The sequence below is a fragment of the Cavia porcellus genome, unplaced genomic scaffold, assembly GCF_034190915.1.
Source record: "Cavia porcellus strain 051 isolate PalLab524CR breed Dunkin Hartley unplaced genomic scaffold, mCavPor4.1 scaffold_15, whole genome shotgun sequence".
Classification (NCBI taxonomy): Eukaryota; Metazoa; Chordata; class Mammalia; order Rodentia; family Caviidae; genus Cavia; species Cavia porcellus.
The window spans coordinates 54,446,285-54,462,600 of record NW_026947498.1 but is presented as its reverse complement, the minus strand read 5'-3'; the positions used below and the strand labels follow the sequence as shown (position 1 = coordinate 54,462,600).

At 35.7% G+C, this 16,316-nt stretch overlaps 1 protein-coding gene and 1 long non-coding RNA gene across 7 annotated transcripts in view; one reads left to right on the top strand and one right to left on the bottom strand.

Moving 5' to 3' along the window:
- Hhla2 (HHLA2 member of B7 family) overlaps positions 1-16,316 on the bottom strand; it is a 97,167-nt gene that overhangs the window by 29,506 nt on the left and 51,345 nt on the right. For 2 of the 6 annotated variants that reach the window (XM_063224910.1, XM_063224906.1), the window contains exon 3: positions 36-196. The exons of the other annotated variants lie outside the window; for them this stretch is intronic. The gene's annotated coding sequence lies outside the window, so the exon portion shown is untranslated. The remainder of the gene's footprint in view (positions 1-35; positions 197-16,316) is intronic. 6 annotated transcript variants of the gene reach the window in all.
- On the top strand, positions 7,143-15,734 carry LOC134470486 (uncharacterized). The gene is made up of 3 exons (XR_010039412.1): positions 7,143-7,434; positions 9,134-9,243; positions 13,768-15,734. It is a non-coding gene; the product is annotated as an uncharacterized LOC134470486 (long non-coding RNA).

The window sequence follows — 16,316 nt, the reverse complement described above, 5'->3', positions numbered from 1 at the left end:
GAACAATGTGACAAACAGCAAAACAATTTCCTCACTTTCTTTTTGACAGAGTTCCTCTCAGCCCAGACTTGTACAGTGTATGACCACCTCTTACTAAATGGAGAATTGAAGAAGTGTTCATAAAATTTCAATGAAGGCCGTGGATGTAGCTCAGTGGCACAAGCCACTGCTTGGCAAGCACAAGGTCCTGAGATTCCTGGAAAAAAAGAAAATGTAAATGAAAGGACTAGGACTGGTTCAGGACTGGAGTGAGGGAGTCCCCTATATTTGGGAAAGAAGTTTAAAGAAGTGACCATTGTGAAGCTACAGTTGCATTGGGCCTGGGGTCAGAGACAGAAACCACTGAGATCATCTCAAGGTTCTTGGAAGTTGAACGTACACTGAGTAACCGTGTTTATGTGACTCTTAATGTTGGACCAAAGTTACAACATTTATACATTCTACGTCTGATCCTATTCTAAGAGACAGAGGGAAGTGTGACCACCTTCTTACACTGGAGGTCTACTGGGAGGACTCCATGGAAACCTGTTTCCTTATAAATAAGATAGATGCACGAGGAGTACTTGATGGGAAATCTCTACTTTCTGGGTGGTGATTTGATGCCAAGAGCTCCAACGGCCACATTATAGATGTGAGAAAACAAGGATGAGGATTAAAGAGTCACACAACAAGAATGAGAGAGCAGAAATATGGAAAGAGTCTGATTCTACAATGACATCGCTGAGTCCCTTCTTTCTACTTGTTCTGGATTCCTGTGATTAAATTGATACATTTAAACAGTTTTAAATGGGGATTTCATAGGTCCTCCAAACAGCCTAACATAAACAAAATGAAAATAACTGGTGGGAAATAATAGCTGATAAGTACCTACTGATATAGGCACTGAGCTATTTTCATTTATATAAACAAATCACTGAAAATAATAACTTTATGTCTCACCACAACAAAATGCAGAAAGAAGTCACACTGCCTTTTAAGAGAGTGAAGAGACGTGCAGATGCTTGGTAACAGTAGCAAAGAGCCTTAATTTTGAAGCTACAACAAACATTAGTTATGAGTCATTAGCATTTTGTAGTAAAATTTAATATGCCTTATGTTTTCTATAGGAGGTTTCTAACAATAAAACTACACTAACCTTAAAATGCCTGTTTTCTTTTAGTGCCAACCTTAAAAGGAAAATATTGACTTTAAAGTAAAGTATCATTTTGAAAATATAGGTGATTTATATGACAAAACAATAAGAGCATCTGGCTAGCTATTTGATTCTCCAGAAAGCTTTATTTCTTTGTTTTTTTTTAAAAGACAAAACTAAGTACACACACACACAACCGTATAAATACAAAAATCTCTGTTTTTAAGGTAAGCCTATAAAGCAGTAAAGTAACTGCATAGCATATAGTTAAGGCTTGAATATTTATAGAAAGAATGAATTTGATATCTCATAATTATCTATACTTAAATACTATAAATTTATCAAATTTATCAAATTAAAAGTATAGCAAGGACAATATAAAAGCTTGAAGTCTGGGCATAGACATTCATATGCAGAGGAGATGAGTTTGATATGCTAGGCCATATGGGTCTGTTGGTCCATTCATATAAATCAAGCTGGCTCTATACACCAGGTAGGTTAAGCTCTGTGCAGCTTTATTTGTTTCTTAAGTTAGAAATTCTGTAGAATTTTCTGGACTTAGTAAAGGTGCTTTCAAATTCACTCAAAAAGGAGAGAGTAGGAAATCAATCAATGATGAGTAATTATAGGTTAAGAGAATTTTTATAAATGAGGAAGGTTTGCCCATGCCTCTGTATGTTCAGGCAGCAAAATCCAGACCCAGCATGATTCACAGCCAAAGAATGATCTTACTTTTCCTTGCCTTGGCCCCTCCTCCATTTCTATCAAAAGATTAGCTTTAGCCTTCTTTAAAAAGCATGATTTCCCTAGGTTTTCTATCAAGCCCATCTTCTGAGAGTCCCTCTCTCTCTCAATTCTGTCCACTCCTATTTTTCCCAGGGCCTCTATCTTTCTTCAAACATCCACTCATAGGGCACATTCTTGTGCCTACAAAAATATGCATAACATTCCTTGATCCTCTTGCTCCTTGTAGTGGTGATATTAATTACCAATTGGCTTCACCTTTGGGGTCTTATCTCAGCCCACATCTATTGCCACTTCTTTCTGTCTATTGACTGTTTGGTATCTTGTGGAGAGAACACACAAGTGCAAAAGGCATATGGCAGACATGCCATAGAACACAGAGAAGTACAATCAAGAAAATGAGGCATACAGTATCCACCATCCTATTTCCCCAGGCCAGATCAATCATCAAATAAGAAGCACTTTGCACAATGGGGCATAGTAAAACAAGTTGGAGACTCCCAGCAGTCCCCACTAATGCCACAGACACCTGAAGCTGCGAAAGAAGCCTGTAGCCCTCGAAAATTCTGATCCCAGGTTGAGGACCTTCTAGGCATCTGCATTGTTGTACTTCTCCAAAGAAATAGCCAGCCCATATGACTTTTCCAAATGAAGCTATTACCGCACAGTATCCTCTTGTGACTCCACCTGCTCATGGTCCTGCAAAACACCAGGGTGATCCCATATCCACTCATATCCCCTCAAAGTTACCAGGTGACTCTGACCAGCCATGGCTTCAAGAGGCTCTCCTCGAGCTCTTCGGCTTCACAAGTCCCTGAAAATTAACTCAGTGACACATCCTGAGAGGCTCAGCTTGTTTAGATTTCTGATCTTTTTGATACAAAGATTCACTATGTAGTTCACGCTAGCCTTGAACTCACTTGTAAAAGGTTCCAGGATGTCCTGGAAAGAGACATTACAAATGATACCACAGAAATTCAAAGGACAGTTGAAGAGTATTATGAACAAATACACAACATTGAAAACCTAGATGAAATAACTTTCTAGACATGTAACAACCAAAGTTGAACCATGAAGACATAAAAACTATAGACAGACCAATAACAAGTAAGAACACTGAATCAGTAATAAAAACTATCCCTAATAAAGAAAACCCAGGGCCAAATGACTTTACTGCTGAATATTACTAAATTTTTAACAAAAGCAAAGAATAATTCTTCTATTCCCAGTAAAATGGAAAGGAAGAGAATTCCCTCTGAGTCAATCAGTGAAGCTAGCATTACCTTGATATCAAAACCAGCAAGGACACAATTAAAAATAAAGAAAACTATAGACCAATATCCCTCAAACACATAAATGCAAAAATGTTCAATACGATACTAGCAATATGAATCTAATAGCACAAAAAAAGATCATATACCATGATCAAGTAAGATTTATCCCTTGGAATTTAAGGATGGTTCAGTTCATCCAAATCAATAAATATCATATGTTGCATTAACAAAATAAAGGACAACAACAACATGATCATCTGTAGATATGGAAAAAGCATTCAGTAAAATTCAAAAGTTTGTCATGATAAAAGCCCTCAACAAATTAGGTATAGAAGGAACAGACTTCAATAAAATAAAGGATGTATATGACAAACCCAAAGCCAACAACACGTAGAATGGGCAAAGGCTGAAAACATTTACTCTGTTATCTGGACAAAGTCAAAGATGTCCATTATCACCATTTTTATTTAACGCACCACTGGAAATCTTAACGAGAACAATTAGGCAGAGGAGGACCTTGAGTCATCCTTGTTAGCAGATTACATGATTTAGAGAAAAACCAAAAAAAAAATCCACAAATAAATGGATTTAAAACTCACAAATAAATTCAGGAAAGTTGCAGAGCATCAATTTAACATATAAAAATGTGTTATTTAGCTTTCAAAAGTACCTAAAATAGACAAAATATTTTCAAAACATTTTTTGGCTGATAGCTTTGAGGTTTTAGTCTACGAGTTGGCCTCATTGCTTTGGCCTGTGGCAGCACATGATGGGGTGAGCTTAGGGTTAGAGCAAGACTGGGTACCTCATAGCCAGGAAGCAAAAAAAGAGCCTGGAGTCTGATCATTTCTCTGGGGGCATACCTCCAAGGATCTAAACACTTCTCACCAGATCCTACTTTTAAAGCTTCTACCGTGTCCCAATAGCACACTGATCTTACAAAACCTTTCACATATAGATCTTTGAGGGGACATTTAAGACCTAAACTACAGCAAAAAGTGGTAGATTTTTAAACTAATAATGAACATTCAATGAATCAAGTAAGCAAATTCATTCACTATAGCTACGTTTTGGAAAACCAAGTAATAAATTTAACCAAGGAAACTAATAATTTTCACAATAAAAACTACAAAATACTGAAGAAAGAAATTGAAAAGGTTACCAAAAAATGGAAAGACATTCCATACTCATAAACTGAAGGACTTAACATAGTTAAAATGTCTATACTGCCCAAGCATTCTACAAATTCAGAAAGATGCCCATCAAAGAGCAATGGTATTCTTCACAGAAATAGACAATCTTAAAATTCATAGAGGATCACAAAATATTCTAAATATCCAAAACCATCTTGAACAAAGTAATAAAGCTTAAGACCACAATACCTGAATTTAAAACATACTGTAAACCTATATAGGACATACAAAAATGCACTTGCCTAAAAACTGACATTTAAATCAATAGAACATTATGATAACCCAGTATCAGTAATAAAAAGTATTATATGATTCCATGCATCTATATCTAACTGATATTTGACAAAATGGCAAAAGTATACATTGGAGAAAATATAACCTCTTTAATAAATGATGCTGAGCAAATTAGATTTTCAAATTCAGAAGAATGAAATTATATTCTTTTCTCTCACTATACACAAAACTCAATACACAGTGAATCAAAGACCTAGATGTAAGAATTCAAACTATGAAACAACAAGGAGAAAACATATGGGGAATACTACATGAAATCAGTTAGGAAATTTTATTTTTGGCTGACTCTCTAAAAGCACAGGCAATGAAATAAAAATGTATAAATACTGTATCAAACTAAGATATTTCTGCAGAGCAAAGAAAACAATCAACGGAGATATGAGACACTCAAGAACAGAAGGAAATATTTGCAAACTATTCTTCCAACTAAAGATTAATATCTAGAAGATGTAATGAATTTAACAGCAAAAGATAAAACTCTAATAAAAATAGAATTATCTGAATAGACATATATTGAGGGAAGATACATAAATAGTGAATAAGTCTGTGAAAAAAATGACTCAACATGATTATCATCAAGGATATCAAACTACTATGAGATATCATCTTGCCCCAGATAGAATAGTTATTAAAGCCAAAAAATTACAAGTCACTAAGGGTGGTAAATGAGAAGTCTTAGTTGAAATATAAATTATTCTAGTTATGAAAAACTATGTTGACTTGTCATATGACTAAAATGACTAAAATAGAATAATCATATGATCCTGGTCCCCCACTGCTTTGGTGTATATCCAAAAATTTGAAATCAGTACATCAAGAAATACCTGCATTTCCATATTTACTGTAATGCTATTCACTATAGATAATATACAGAATCAATCAATATGTTCATCAGTAGGTGAATAAAGAAAATAAAATATTATTCAGACATAAAAATAATGAAATCTTGTAATTTGCAGCAACATAATTGGAATGATGACATTATGTTCAGTAATAGAAGCCAGACAAAAAATACCACATATTCCAACACACAGGTGGAAAATAAGAAGTTTGATTTCATAAAGGTGAGAGAAAATTCTTCATCATGAGAGGTAGGAAGGCAGTGAGTAGGCGAGATAGAATAGAATCAGTTAACAACTACCAAAATACACTTAAAAGGATTACCTTCTAGTAGTCTATAACACAATAAGCTAACTATAGTTTACAATAACCTATTATATTATTTCATAAAATCTAAGAAGAAAGGATTTCAAAAGTTCCAACAGAAAAAGAATGATAAATGTTTAAGGAAATGGAAATACCATTTACCCTAATTTAATCATATATTGTATATAAGTATTAAATTATCAAATTGAACACCAGAAATATTACAATTATGTGTCAATTAAATTTTGAATTTAAAGAGATACAGAATATTTCCTCACAGAAATGTTGTCATATATAGTCAATCCTCCCTCTTCCCTAGTTTATCCCTGTAAATTTATTTTTATATAAAAAATAAAATCTTATAGATTTTGAGCCTTGTTTGTGTTCACTAGCAGGACACATTTGAGATCCACCTAAATTTTTATGTGTATCAATAGTCCATGCTTTATTATTAAATAGTTCCACAGTATGATCTGCAGCAATTTGTTCATTTATCACCAGTGGGTAGGTATTTGTGTTGTGCAGGTTTTAGTGGTTATGCATGAGAATGATGTAAATGGTCACATACAGGAAAAAATTTAAATTTTGTAAACCAAACTTTTCTTCCTACTAAGCTGTATCAGTCAGTGCTTACTAGAAAAAACAGATACAGTGCAAGATATACAACTATATAAGGATTTACAAAATTGGCTAATCTGGGCCGGGGATTTAGCTCAGTGGCACAAGTGCCTGCCTAGCAAGCTTGAGGTGATGAGTTCGATGACTGGTACCAAAAAAACAAAAACAAAAAAAGATTGGCTAATCTTAAAAGCATTTTTTAGGGTGTCCAGTAATACAACTAAGAAAGCCAAAGACATTATTAAACCACATAGGAGATAGTCAGTTGCTCTTTCCTGATCCCAAAGTGAGTTTCTTTCTTTTTTCTTTTTTCTTTTTTTCACTTGTGGTCAGTGTTAGAGAGAAATTGACAAATTGGAAGAACCAATTAAGTGCATAAAGATGAACAGAAGAACCAGTGTGAATAATGTTTACTGAGAGGTGTTCTACCTGCTTTAAAAAAGAATTTAGCTTTGCCTTTCCCACTCCATTTTATCACCTGTCTTGGTGGTGTTACCAACTAATCTTTCAGAGCTCCGAGCACAGAGTAATATATGTTAATATCCTGAGGTTCTGAACAGAATAATGTGAATTATTATAATTTCCAGTTTATAGGCAAATACACAGGTTTTGAGTGGTTAGTAATTTGCTCAAGGTATCAACTGGCAAATGGCAAAGTCAAGACTATAAATTGCACCAAGATCAAAACTTTGAAGTTAACACTTTGAAGCCTTGTGCTAACCACTCTATCCGTGAGTCACTCACAAGTGAAATGGTGTTTCCTCACCTCAAGGCTTTTTCCTTAAGAACTATCAAGAAGCAGATGGTTCCCTCCACCGTAGATTTAATCTTTTTGTGAATCTTGAGCCTTTTGTGAGTCATAACTTTGGTTTCAAGAAGTTATTTTCTCTTGGGAAGTAGTTGATGGTGACTGTAAAAACATGTAGGGCTTTATAGCTGTCGGAACTATTAGATCTACATTACATGAAGAAAGAAGATAGTTCAACAATGGAAATAGCTACTCCACTTCCTACCTATGCTCAGCTCTCCTAAGGTAGAGTAAATATTCAATTCATTATTTTTTAATTTCTTTATTACTAAATATTTGTGACATATACTACTTACATTCATTTTGGAGAATTGATGCAGATACATTCATTTCTCCTGTCCCTTCCCCTTCCATCAGTAGCCTTTCATTTTCCAAAGGATCCCACTTTAAATATTAATTGTATGATAACCCTTCGAACACGGTATTGATTTCCACATATAACCCATCTGCTCAAAACTCTAGAGCTCCTGCTAAGTGTATGAGTGACATTCCTGCCTGACCAGCAACTTTCCATTCACATCAATCTTCCTTCCCCATTTCATTTTATTCTAGGGCATGAAAAGAGGGTATTGTTAATGACTGTTGAGCACAATGTGCTGCCCTACATTTCCAACTAGAATAAGTTGGAAATCCAAGCATGGGTATTCATAGCAACTCATCCAAAGGGTTATGGCTGGGAGGACGCAGGTGATCTAAGAAAGGCCAGATCATTACTGAACATCAAACATGGTCTCATTCTGTAGCAGCAGTAATTCCCTACTACACGATGACAACTTCTTGACAGAAATAAAACACTTAGTGGTGAGGAGGGAACAAAAAGGCTCGTGGTGATTGCTTGTTAGAAAGCAGCTGGGTGCCCCAGGGTTAATATAAGCATGTTGGGAGCTGGGGATTTAGCTCAGCGGCGTAAGCACTTGCCTTGCAAGTATGTGGTCATGAGTTCGATCCCCAGTACTGATAAAAAAGAAAAAAAAAATATAAGCATGTCTTCATGACTTAGTTTCTATATTATTTGATCCAATTCTATAAATGACTATGGCATCTTTCCATTTTATATATGCTAACAAAATCCTTTTGTAGTCCATTTTGAATTTGGCTTATATAATTTGCTCATAAAAATGTATTCATGCTATATCTCCCCAAAAGTTCACCTCTAATGATATGCAAAAATATGAAGATGATTTAAATATAGCCCTATTTCCTCCCTGAAACAATATCAAAGATATATATAGATATCTATTGCTTAAGTATCTCTTTTTAAAAATGTTTCCATCTGAAGTATTTTGGATTCAGAAATTTTTTCCAGATTTTTGGAATATTAACACATACATAATGAAGTATTTTGGGAAAGAGACCCATATCTAAATACTCATTTATGTTTCATAAACACCTTATACACATATGCCAAAAGTAATTTTATACAATATATTTAATAATTTTATGCATACATTTCATGATGTGGCGTTTTCACTTCAAACATCATGTTAGTACTCAAAAAATTTAGATTTTGGAGAATTTCAAATTTGAAGATTAGGTATATTCAACCTGTCTGTGCCTTCTGTCTCTATCTTTACATGCTTAAAATTATACATGTATATACATTCAATATTCAGTTCTGGCAAAGGTTCTTGGAAATAGACACACATATCATTGGTTATGGCATACATTTTCTGGAAAGTAACCAGATAGTGTTTATCAAATGCTTTTAAAATTACAAGATCCTTTGTGATTTTAGTGACAAGCAATAAATAGGTTTAGGACTTGAGAAAGGTGTTTAGTAGAAGCATGCTGAGAAAGTGCAAAACTAATGGAAAAATAACCAAAAAAAAAAAAAAAGAGCAAGTGTCCAGACAATTTTAGGAAAGTCAGTAACAGGAACACTGGAACTTTCACCTATGTAGGTTTTCTCTGTTCTACTTTCCAGATTTCTTAGGGTGGATCACTTATAGTGGAGCTTCTGATTTTTTAAGGTAGACTTCTTAGGATTTCTTAGTCTCAACTTGGTGGATCACTCAGAGTGGAGCTTCTTAAGAGGTGAGTGGACCATGGATGTATGATAAAGTTCACTGATGAATTAATGTATAGCTGAATGTGATGTTGAAAGCTGAGGCCTGTTTGGAAGAAGTGGGTCACTAGGGGCATGACCTGACATAGTTGCTCTCTCTTCCTCTTCCTTGATCTCTCTCTCTGCTTCCCACCACATGTGAGATCTTTCTTGTCCGCCATGCTTTGCTGCTACGCTGCCCTGCCTTGGAGCCAGCTGAGACTGTGAACCGAAACCTCTATAAACTTTGGGCCAAAATAAAGTTTTTCTCTCCTTACAGTTGTGGGTGTTGGGTATTGTGTCTCAGAAACAAGAAAGTCACAAAAACAGGCATTCATGTCTAAGACATCTAGTGATGGCCTTTTCCTCCTGCATTATATTACCCCATTGGGGTGAGGGGGGAGCAGGCAGTAATGATACAGGCTGCATGGTCACATATAAAACACTTGTGTTTACTTTTATGCACTCACTTTTGGCTACCAACATACACACCAAAGATTATCCCCACCACCACCCAAATAGTCTACAAAAAATAGCAAATTTTCTTACTTCCTTCACAACGACAAGTGAGCAAAGTTGCACACAACTGCTGTATCATGATTGAGAATATATTTCACAAGGCTGTTGCTCACCAAGATCATTGCTTTTCAAACTCTGTAGTAAAAGAGCAGTAAAATTTTGTTTCTAATATGTCATGGATAGAGTCATTGGGAAATGCAATAAAATGAACTGCTAAAAATGAAATTAAAAAGAACATAAAAATGTAGGCCTCAAGTTTTTATTATTGTGTACAAGCTTAGGAATTTTAATACTCATTTGACAGAACGATTTTAAATACTCTTTATTTCCATGCATCTCTCATCATAAACCAGTCATAAATAGTTCATGCACTACCACCACCCTACAGAAACATTCCCCTACCTTGAGGAGTATTGCTCTAGATGGTACCCATTCCTTCTCCAAATGTGCTTATCCTGTGGTCCAAAAGGCAGACTGGCTACCAACAACATACGCTATGTACAATATGTAATATTGTACATAGTTATGGTACAGCATCTAAGTTATGGTACAGCGTCAAGGAGCAGATCTTTTTATCTGCTTATACGTAAGTTGAAACTGGTATTTGTTTTTTTCCCTCTTGTATTATGAAGCCCCCTTCTCTTTTACCAGCCCTTAAGCTATTTCCTCATGGAAGGAACCTAAACTTTGCTGATTCTTGAGGTGTTTCAGTTCTTAATGGCCTTTTCCATAGAAGGACAGTAAGTCTTCTATTGAACATTCCTACTAATGCATTAAAAAAGGTAAGTGAATCCACTATGAATCAGCAACCCCAGGAAACACAATATCCCACTTTCTGTCCTTTGGCCCCAAATCTAGATGGCTGAAATAACCAGTTTTCCTTCCAATTCAGAAGAGCTACACTGTATTTCATGATAAAAGCATTCCTTCCTTATATACTTATGAGTAACACTAAAGGACACAATAAATGTGGTTTTTAGAGTTGATTAATTAGTTGTAATTGTTAAACACATCAGTCTGTCTTCAAGTTTTAAATTTTTAAAAAAATTTTATTTTAAAGAGATTAAGACAAAAGAGGACAGAACAAAGCAGATCAGAACAGAACCATGTAAGCAACACAGCACTTCACCACAAGACACCCGGATATTAGCAGTAGCTACCATACTGTCTCTTTCTTTGAAATAGTTGAGAATACCTTCACATACAATAGTATCAAACATAACAAAATAGTATAAAACCATTCAAGAGAATGAAAGCATTACAGGGCATTCAGAACCAAATAACAGAAAATAAACAATGGCTACTATATTATCGCATTTTCCATAAAAATTTGTTTATACTATCACACATATTAAAATCCAATTAAGACATAACATGATAGAACCAATGGAAACAGAACAAAAGCATGGTAGGACTTCAAAGCAAGATGATATTAAATCAGCAATGGCTGCCACAATGTCTTGTTTTCTTCAAAATAGCTGTTCATACCATCACACATAATAAAATCAAACAAAAACCATTCCAACTAATGAATGAAAACATTATAAGGCTTCAAAGCAATGTAATGGGGAATCATGATTCCCATAAAATCTTATTTACTCTTACCATTTTTTACCCTAGGGGGACTATACAGTATCTATACATGTGAGTTTGATTGATTTGCTTATGAGTATTATCTCAAGTTGCATCCATTTATTTATAAATATCTCAATGTGATCATTCTTTATAGCTGAGTAGTACTCCATTGTATAAAAATACCACAACTTTTTTATCCATTCCTCAGTTGATCTGAGGAAACAACTTAGGTTGTTTCCAAGATCTGGCTGTTATAAATTGTGCTTCTATAAACATGGTGCACATACATCACTGTAGTATGATGTTTTCAGTTCTTCTGGGAATATGCTTAGAAGGGGAATAGCTGGGTCAAATGGGACTTCCAATCCCAGGTTTTTGATAAATATCCTGACTGAACTCCACAGTGGTTGTACCAGTCTACACTCCTACCAACAGTGCAAGAGAGTTCCTTTTTTCCACAGCCTCTCCATCATTTGTTGTTGGTAGTTTTCTTGATCCTGGCCATTCTTTCTGGAGTGAGATGGAATCTCAGAGTTGTTTTAATTTCCATTTCTCTAACGACTAATGATGAACAATTTTTCATATATTTATTTTCCATTTGTATTCCTTCATCTGAGAACTGTGCATTCATCTGGGATGCCCATTTTTGGATTGAACCTTTGGATTTTGGTGGTATGATTTTTTTTAAGTCTTTATATGTTTTAGACAGAAGTCCTTTGTCTGAGGGGCAGTTCATTAAGATTTTTCCCAGTTTGTGGGTTTTCTTTTCATTATGCTGGAGATTTCTTTCAACATGCAGAAACTTTTAAATAAGTGGTCCCAGTTATTGATTCTGGGAAGTATTTCCTGTGCAGTTTGATTCCTGTTCATGAATTCTCTACCTACCCCTATGTCTTCAAGGTTTTTACCTAATTTGTCTTCCAACAAACTTAGTGTTTCTGTTTTAATATTGAGATATTTGATCCATTAAGATTTTAGTTTAGTACATGGTGATAGGCATGGGTCTAGTTTTAGTTTTTAGCTTATGGAGAGCCAGTTTATCCAACATCATTTATTAAAGACACTATCATTCTTCCAGTGAACATAGTTGACTCCTTTATCAAAGATAAGGTGGTTGAGTGTGTTTGTAGTTGTGGTTGTATCTTCTAATCTAGTCCATTGATCTTCAGCTCTGTTTTTATTCCAGTACCATGTTGATTTTATTACAGTTGCTTTGTAGTATAACTTCAAGTCAGGGACTGTGATGCCTCCTGCCTTGCCTTTGCTGCTTAGAATTGCCTTTGCTATTCTCGGTCTCTTTTGCTTCCAGATGAATTTTAGGAATGATTTCTCAGATCTATGAGGTGTTAGTGGTATTTTCATTGGGATTGCATTAAATCTGTGTAACACTTTTGGGATAATGGCCATTTTCACAATATTTATTCTTCCTATCCATGAACAAGGAGTGTCTCATTTTCTGAGATCTTTGATTTCTTTTTTAGGGCATTATAATTTTCCCTGTATAGATATTTTACTCCTTTCATGAGATTAATTCCTAAGTATTTCATTTTTTGGATGAAGGGTTTCTTATTTCTCTCAGTGATTTTGTTGTTAGTGTACAGGAATGCTATTGATTTTTGAGTATTGACATTGTATCCAGCTACATTGCTGAATTTATTTATTATATCTAAGAGTCTTTCAGTGGAGTTTTGGGGTTCTTCTTTGTAGAGTATTATGTTGTCTGAAAATAATGATAATTTAACGTCTTCTTTTCCTATCTTTACTCTTTTTATTTCTCTTTCTTGTCTAACTGCTCTGGCTAATATTTCCAGTACTATATTGAATAGCAGCAGTGATAAGGGAACATCCTTGTCTTGTGCCTGATTTTAAGGTAAAGGCTTTCAGTTTTTGGTCATTTAATATGATGCTGGCTGTTGGTTTGTCCTAGCAGGATTGAACTCATGACCTAATGCTTGCCAGGCAGGTGCTTATGCCACTGAGCTAAATCCCCAGTTTCTCTATCTTCAGTCTTGCGTGGTGCCTAATTCTGTGTCTTTAAACTATGGGAGTAAAGTACCTTATTTTGAACCCTGGTTTAGAACTTATTGAATATTTTGCAAATATTTGTATTAGGTGCAAATATGTATCAGGTTAAAGAAGACATCCTATGATATTGCAGGGCTGAGTCTTTTAAAGACCACTCTATCATTTTATAAGCCTAACTACTTCATTTACATGAAAGATTGTATAATGAAGTGTACTTAAATTAATCTTGCACTTAAATTAACTTGATTTTTTTTGTTTTGACCTTCTTCTATATCCTTGTTTAATGTGTACTGAACATATCTTTAGACCTCACTTTTATCCAAGCAAAGTGATAATGTGATGTATTGCTCAACATCCTGTTCAACTGATGTCTTCCCTTCTCTGTTGTCCTTCAGAGCCATGCCAGAGGAACCCTAAAGTCAAAGTCTGCTAACAGCTGGTGGCAGTTATTATCCTGTGAAACCCTCCTTGTATGAAAGTTTCTTCAGAAACGCTCCAGAAGGCCATAGAAACAGATGAGAATGGAACAGTATTGTAGCGGGCTGAGTGACATGTAAACAGTCTGCTCACGCTACCAACTGCTTCTCTGGGGCTTTATGGAATGCTTCCAAGCAGGATCAACCTTGTTCCTACTTCATTGTGTATCCTGGGCCTCTGATCACAAAATTTAAAACACGAACATTTTCATGAACTGCATGCTCTCTGATTCACTTAGATATATTTTCTAAAAAAAACAGACACTTGCTAAAAGGAACAAAGTTTTTCTCCAAGATCTAAGAGCTTTTATTGCAATTCTATTAGAGTTTGCCACAGGCATCATTCAGTATTTGGATCTGTCTTAGCCACTGTATTAATTTGCTCCAATGAGGAGATAACATATGGAACAGTAATTGCAGTGAGAATTACCACCTGATTAAGTAATGATAAGCTGGGCAGCATATCTGGCACCAACTCCTTTTCTATGACTCAAACTCCTGATACAGAGACTTAACAAGTCTCCTGCTGCATGAAGTGACTTTGCCTGTAGGGTCCCATACCATTACTTTCTCTCAGCTTGGAAGTGACTCTACTGTGTTGCCTGGTTCCTCAGCATCTTCTATTCAATTTCACAGCCCTTCTATTAACGTAGTTACCTGAATTAAAATCCCTCTCTTATATACTTAAAGTGGGTAATAATTTTTCTGGATAGCCTACCTGTACATCAGCTAACTTCCACTAATCCCATGGGATTACAATTAACGTATTTCTCTGAGTATATAAAAAGAATGATTATGTTTGGCAACTTTTATAATCCCCAAATTACCCTTTTAGAAAAGCTATTACAGTAGGAAAGGCCAGGAACAGCTATTTTTTAACATACTTTAAAAATAATTGATTTAGAACAATGTTATAATCTAAGATGTTTTCCAAGGACTGAATGATGGACATACTCTTTTCTATATTATCATTCTTGTCATTGGGACAAACACCTGACGCTAGCAACGTAAGACAGAGAGATTCATTTTGGCTCACAGTTTCCTTGGGTTCAGTCCATCCTTGGCTGCCTCTCAGGGAGAAATAGCATGGTGAAAGGGCAGTAAAGAAGAAAGCTGCTCAGGCCATAGTGGCCAGGAATCAGAGAGATAATTATGGGAAGCCTCAGGTATAATAATATACCTTCCTAGATCATACCTTAGTAACCCTGCCCCCACCACACTCCACCTCCTAACATATGTTTCAGTACTAAATTCATCAATGGATGAATCCACTGATGAGCACCCCCATGTTTCAATTATCTTCCAAATATATGAGATATTTGGAGGCATTTGAGATTGAAATCATAGCATTGTCCTCCTTGCTCCCAAATGGCTCATGCCTATCTCATTATACAAAGTGTATTTAGTTCATCTGTGATCTTTAATTATGATATGTCAGGTTTCCTCAAGTAAGAGCCACCTACCATATTATTAAAGTTTCGGTGCGTCTGTGAATGATTGCCACACAGATCAACACACTGAAGGGTGAGAGGACACCCACTGTAGAAGTGGATGGTGCCAACAAATAATCTCGTATCTTGGGCAGAATAAAAAAGGAAAGAAAGAAGAATGACCTATTTGGAGGAACATCAGTCTTCATCCTTACCTTTGGACACTGATTTCCAATCTCTTTCAACATGTACTTTCCAATCTTTTGACACAGACTCACACCAGTGACTCTGCAATGAGCTTCCGGGCCTTCAACTTCCCACTGAAACTGGATTCTCTGTCTCTCCAGCACGCAGATGGCCATTTTGGATTATTCTGCATCTGATTCCACAGACAGCACTATGGCTATTCTACTTATAATCCTGTAAGCCTATTTAATAAATCTGTGTTTAATTATACATATATTTTATATTGATTCTATTTCTCTAGAGAACCATAACAAATATGCCATCTCTAAGAGTTGACAAAGTTGTAACAGATCCAGCACTGCTCAAAAGTCCAAAACAAAGTCCCTTTTGAGATTCAATACAAACTTTTTGTTGTGAGTCCCCATAGAAACATACATAAAAGTTAAATACTTCCAATGTTCATTGGCACTGGATAAACATTTTAATTCCAAAAGGGAAAAATGAGATAAAAATGAATGGCACCAAAGCAAGAATGAGACCTACCAGGGTAAACATTTAAAAAGATGAAAATCCATGTCCACCACCTGGAGCAGGTCGTGGTAAAAGGTGAGCTCCAAATGGCTTGAACACCCCTCACGCCATGGCCTTGCTGGTGCAGCCCATATGGACACTCTCTTGGGATGGCTCTACTTGCTGCTTTGGTTTTATTCAGCAGACATTCCACATTTCTGGCATCCCCAACTCCCTGGGGTCTTCACTGTATTATTGGCTTTACTTTCACAGCTCCGTGCACTGCCCTCCCAAGGCACATTGCCTGGCCTCTTGGACCCTCTTTAGAAAGCTGGGTAGAAG